Here is a 7,121-nt window from a genome sequence, read left to right on the forward strand (position 1 = left end):
TAAGCATTTAAAACATAAAATAAAACTAGTGGCTTATATTCATTTCTCACAGTAATCTCATTTCTCTCCTAAACCATCCCCTATATATATATATATATATATATATATATATATTAGATAGAATACCATAATTTTTATCATGTATGCAACTAAAATCACCGTTGATTACAAAAATACGTGATGGCAAAATTGTAAATTTATCTTCATTCTTTTTCGTTCTGATGAACTGATGCAATCACGCTAGGGGAAATCATGAATTGGTTTGCTTTTCTAAATCGACGACCAAAATAAGACATGCACTACAAAATCAAAGTGATTGAACCTAATAAATGAAGAACGATGAACGTGATCAGTTCGTTTTTAATCCAACATACGTAATTAGTTTGATTTTCAATCTATTTGATTTGAAACAGAGTAATAAAATTTATGGGATTCGACGAATGTGCTTCAGTTTTATCATTAATTTAAGCGTAATTGAACATCAAACTTGATTGAATCGATAATTATGATGGAGAACAACATCAATTGATTTCGAAATCTACGAGACGAACTTTGAAAATATAGAATTGAAGATAATTACTTAAACAAAGCATGTGTTTTGAGCAACTGAATTGAGCGTTTTATAACTTGAATTAAGTATTTTATAATTGAGCGTTTTATAACATGTAAATTGATACGCCTTATTTTTAAAGCCTGCAATTTGTAGGTCCCGAACTAGATCCGACAATGAACGGCTTTGTTCTTGATAAACGTTCGAGACGGGTGCGGTGAAACAAACAACCGAACATAAATAATATAACGATAAAATAAAGGAACGATCTCGTAACCGGTACAAAATATTCATAATATTAAACGGACCGATCCCACCCAAGGTGAGCTCCCCTTGGGTGGTTGTTTACACCAACAAAAACACACACTAAAATGAAAACAAGTTTCCTATTTATAGCTAAACATAGTAAAAAGAAAACATTCTAGAAGCATTCTCGTTAAACTTCAACGCGTGTCGAAGTTCTCGTCTCGTGTCCGGATTTCCCGCCCACTTTATTTTCTTGACCATAAATATATAACGGGTTTCATACTTTGATATCGCAAGTCACATTTTTGGCCTTACAATCACCCCCTTGACTTGTGATCTCAAGATATTGTCAAACCGTGTCTCGCATCTTCACAAATCACCCGATAAACCGAAGCCACTTCGTTTCAATTCACCCCCTCAAGGTATGACCCACCTATATTTAATGTTGAAGTAGTTCTCGCTTGTATATAGGCATGAGATGAGCTCAAATTTCCACAAATCAATCTCGAATTACCGGCTTCATCGATCGAATGAACAAAACTTATTATTTCGTTCGAAGTTCACCTTTCGGATCCAACTTCTCAAACGCCTTAGAAATAACGAGCTTTGAACACGGTTAAACAAGACGAAACCCGAACAAATTTGACTTTCTTCAGTTTGGTCAACCCGACAAATAATTACTTCTTGGCCAAAAACATCTTGCAAGCATGTGACTCGGTTTACTATTTCTTGTAATTGAATTATCTTTGTTGAATAAGGCCCAAAACAATTAAACCCATAGCCTAACAAATAAATGAGCAGCCCAACTTAAACCATCTTTCTATTAATCAGGCCCAACACAACAAATTAGGCCCAAGTCCAGGTTTCTTTTAAATTTAGTGCACAACAAAGAAAACCTAAGATACCTTGTTATGTTCAGCCGTCATTCCAGTGTAACCAGATCTGACCTCGCCCGAAAATAATCGCCGGAGTTCAATGGAGTTCTTGCTAGAAATTCACTCACCGAAAAAAAAACTGGTTCTCAACCACCATATCTTCTCCAAGCTTCCCATCCTTATCCACCACTATCATCGGCCGAAAAACCGTTCACCGGTGCTTGTAATCGGATTCCGGCCACAATAGTGACGCCGTTGTATTCCACGCTTCCGGCCACACAGCCGCCGAGATCTCCTCCCCGCTGTAAAAACGGCAGCCGCCTGCCATTATTTCCGGAGCACCTTCAACACCACCACCATATACCACTTGTGAACGGCTTGTCGGAAAGACGAGCCGCCGCCGCACAGATCCAACATTTCAAACTCCACCGGAAAACCAACCACCGTCACTACCGTCGACCACCACCATCACTGCTTCTAGCCGCCGACATCTCCTTTTCCTCCACCCATCACTGCTCGGATCTCACGGCAGATTTAATCCCATACCTCTCACCCACCAGCTACTTCCACCGTAATATATAACACAAACTGTTCATCATCTCATCATGCTCCTCACTGTGACAATCTTTCACCATAACACCACCATAAAAGCCTTTAATTTTTCAACATACAACATTAAACACGCCAGATCTGATGATTTGCAGCCTATGGACAGCCGTGAATCTGGATTCACGAACCCGAGACGAACTACAAGCACTTTATTTCCTCAAATCTCAAACTTTATTTCCAAACATCAACTTTATTTCCAACACTTCACTGGAATTAACGTCTCGGTTTGGGTAATCGCGGAATTAGAACCCGAATATCGAGAACGAAGGTGAATCATAAGATTCGACCCGCTCTGATACCAATTGTAGGTCCCGAAACCGGATCCGACAACGAACGGCTTTGTTCTTGATAAGTGTCGAGACGGGTGCGGTAAATCAAACGACCGAACATAAATAATATAAAGATAAAATAAATGAACGATCTCATTGTCGGTTAAAGATTTGATATATTACTAAACGAACCGACCCACCCAAGGTGAGCTCCCCTTGGGTGGATGACTTACATCATGGATAGCACACACAAATAAGAACAACAAAGTCTTTATTTATAGCCTAACACATAATCTAGAAGTTTTCCCGTTGAAGCTAAATGCGTGTCCCGAAGCTTCTCGTTTCGTGTCCGGTTTTCCTGCCCACTTTATTTTCTTGACCATAAATATATAACAAGTTTCATACTTTGATATCGCAAGTCACATTTTTAGCCCAATTTATGCTCTATTTTGCATTAGAGCTATGTCTGTATGAAGCATGTAACTAAGTATGAATTTGATGAAAAATACGATCCTGCTACATGATTTTACCAACGATTAACAATTTATATTTTTCTATTAATTGACTTTGTTAGATGCTGTCGGTTTTCATAAACTCTTCTCACGTGCTCAACGAATTACATCCCTACAATTATGATCACATTAACAAAGTGACCGTAATCAAATAGTGTCAGAACTAGTGAGCGTAGTACAATTTTTTATGAGCGTAATTCATGTTTTGTATTATGAGCGTTTTATTACTAATGAGCGTAATTCAATTTGAGTAGTTTGTATTACTAGTGACATTTTAATTAAATACTAGGGATGGGTAAGAAGCTATGGTGGTTTGATTGTCGGGGCTTTATTTGTTGATATGCGCATAGTGGGTTCAGATTCATAATGTATAATGTTTTTTTTTAAGTATGAAACAGAGCCTAGATTATCTACCTATTCTAATAAAGTAAAATAAATGTGGACACCTGACATATTTTGGTTAATTTTCACAATTTTTTCCCCCAAAACTAATTTTCCCTAATATATGTAATAAATCAATAATTATTCACTTTTCTTTTACACTATATTTATATAATATCTATGTATTTTTATAAATATAAATATTAACATATTATTTTAAGACATATTTCAAAATACTTGGTGAATTTCAAAAATCAACAACAAATTATGTTTCTCAAATGAAAATTGTTTCGGGTTTTTTATGGAACTTAAATTTGATATTATGGGTCAAAAGTTGGTAAATAAATTATTTGGTACAAATTAACTACATTTTGGTTAACATTTGTTACGGGTCAAAAATGAAAATTTTGAGTATTTTTAAAAGTTTGAGAATGCAAAATAGATTTTTTGTCAAATTTGTTATGGGTTCAAAGTGTTGACTTTGAAATGTCAAAAGTTTGAAAGTTAGAATTTTAAGTAGGGCTGTAAACGAACCGAACGAACACAAACAAGGCCTTGTTCGTGTTCGTTCGTTAAGAAAATAATGTGTTCACGAACGGTTCACGAACACTTACCGAACGAGATTTTATGTTCGTGTTCGTTCATTAAAGAAATTAATGTGTTCACGAACGGTTCACGAACACAAACGAACACAAATAAAATCGGCAGAGCCTATAGATTGAGACCAATGTATTCATCAATGTGAATAATAAAAGCCTATAAACGAATCGAATGAACACGAACAAAGGCATGCTCATGTTCGTTCATTTAACTTTAAAAGAACACGGACACTTAATCGAACAAATATTTATGTTCATGTTCGTTTATTTAAAAAGGGACATTTGTGTTCGTTTGTTTAAAATCTAAATGAGCATAACTGAACAAAGATAAACGAACATAAATGAACATAAACGAACTTAAATGAAAACACTTAAATGAACATAAATTAACAAATATAAAAACCTTTAATCAGATTACCTATCTAGATAACATTTAATTATGTTCTATTAATACATAAACAAACATAAATAAACAAACATAAACGAACGTTCATGAACATAAATGAAAGAACGGAACATGTGTTCATGTTCGTTCGTTTAATTAAACGAACACAAATTTTTTGTTCATGTTCGTTCGTTTATTAAATAAACGAACTTCTCGCCGAACGGTTCACGAATAGTTCCCGAACGTTCGGTTCGTTTACAGGCCTAATTTTAAGCATGATTCGGGTTTAAAATTTATTTTTAAGGCATTTTTTAAAATAATCAAAAGGTTCGGGATTTGGCAAACTGACTATTTTTCCCTCAACTATTAAAATGTAAGAAAAGACTGCGAACACTTTCGACATACCACCCCATGCCTATTAATGCTTCTAACTTTTATCAATTTTGGAATATTTATATTAATATTAATTTTTCCTTCAATGGTGATCAGAACATTGTATATGAAGCATGTCATGAAGAACTGTGCTCAAATGAAACAAAATATTCACAAAATTGAATGGGTTAACATGTTATTTTTTATGTTGTCATTATGACAAAGTCGAGAAGCCCTCTGAAACTTATCAAAATCTTTTTCATGGTGTAGCTCAGAAAAACATAGCACTTAAAGAACATCTATTGTTACAATTTAATGTTCTACTTTCCTTTAATAAGTGGTAAATTGATAAATATATCAATAAAGGTGACGCTCCTTTTGTATTAAGACTAAGTGGTTAGAATTCCTATCGTATGAGAAGCTTTATTTCCGAAATTGGTTCATAACCAAAAGTCTTTCAATTATACATATATGGCACCGAGAATGAATTTTTCAATAGAAAGAAATATTATCGGGTATGTTCTTGCACGAGCATTTTTTTATTAAGTTCATTTAAAAAATAATTTTATGATATAAATAAAATCAATTTATGTACACATTGTATAGATACAAGCATAGATGTAATACATTTTTTTTTCATATACGCTATGTAATTATTTGTTTTACTTATAATTTTATAATTTGAATTATCCAGTGTGTGACACGGGCTCTAAAACTAGTTATTATTATATAATACAATTTAAAACTTTGGTGCCGCTAAGCTTCCATTAAGCTATTTGGCGGCACCTTGGTCAAGACATTTTTTTTTGTTTTTTTCACGTTTTAGTTCCGGTACCGTAATGAAAACCGACCAAATATCAATCTTTTATAGTTCTGGTATTGTAATGAACGTGATAGAAACCGACCGAATTCGTATAGACTCACCGCATTTTGTTTTAGTTCCGATACCATGACGAATTTAACGAAAACTGATTGAATGCCAATTGCTTTTTATCTTTTAGTTCCGGTACAATAACGATGTGATGGAAACCGAGCGAATTTGCGTAGACTCACCGCCTCAATGTCCGGGCTCAACAACGCTCAGGTCTAATCTACGCCCGAGTTTTTCCGAAAACGGTAACCCATTGGTCCACCTCCATTTTCATATAGTTTTTGGTTTTATTTTTTTGTTTTAGCTTTGGTATCATAACACATGTAACAAAACCATCGAATTCACGTCAAATTAACGTCTCAACGTTATGGACTGACAACGCTTGTGTTTTATCACTGCGGGTTTTACCAACCTGCCCAGCGCAACTCGCCGGGTAAAAACAGTAGTTTTATCTAAATGAGATTTCATAACTTCAGAGTATTAATTGAAACAGAGCCTAATTCATGCTCATAGTTTTGGTTCGTAGATATGAAATCACGATTCAATTGCTTTCGGCTGAATTAATGAATCTTTTTGTAATTGATGAATCGATGAATTAGTTGATGAATCGATTATGTAACTAATGAATCAATGAATTAAATAGCGGAATTAGATTTATGTTATTTACGGTTATGTCATCACGTGAAATTGAAATCAGCACTCAAGATTCTCGCGTATCTATTGTACTGTAAGGTATTATTGTACAAGGGTGAGTATCCCAAAAGAACTTTTTGAAAATGAGAACTTTGAGAACCATTTTGGACCACAGAAAAACCCGTTCAAAAATATATTAAAAAAAATTTTTAAACAAAAAAAACAAAAATTTTTAAAAAGTAAAAGAAAACCAAAACGTTTATCTAGCATCCCGTTTTTATAAAATCGTAAAATAAAAAAACTTGATTTTGTTAAATTATACATATATGTATATAATCATTTAATCTGCAGTTACATAATATACACATATCTACATTATCATGTATTTTAATTGTACATATGTGTATAAAACATATATATATGTATAATTTAGTAAAACCGAGTTTTTTTAAACCAGAATGCTAGATAAACGTTTTGGCTTTTTTACTTTGTTTATTTTTCGCATTTGTTTGGTTTTATAAATTTTTTTATTATTTGCTTAAAAGGTTTTTTGAGGTCCAAAATGGTTTTCACACGATCTCAATCCTATTGAGAACCATTTTAGACCATTAAACAAAACCTCTATAAAAATATTTAAAAAATTATAAAACAAACAAAAAACGAAAATTTTAAAAAAGTAAAAAAAAAAACAAAATTCTTATATTTAATTCCGGTTTCATAAAAAAATTAATTCGTATTATACCTATACACATATGTATAATTTCAATTAATCTTTAATTACATAATGTACACAGATGTACATTATCATTTACCTTAAAT

Source organism: Bidens hawaiensis, unplaced genomic scaffold (genome assembly GCF_021521415.1).
Source record: "Bidens hawaiensis isolate Kalapana, Puna unplaced genomic scaffold, B.hawaiensis_p1.1 tig00002977_1, whole genome shotgun sequence".
Taxonomy (NCBI): domain Eukaryota; kingdom Viridiplantae; phylum Streptophyta; class Magnoliopsida; order Asterales; family Asteraceae; genus Bidens; species Bidens hawaiensis.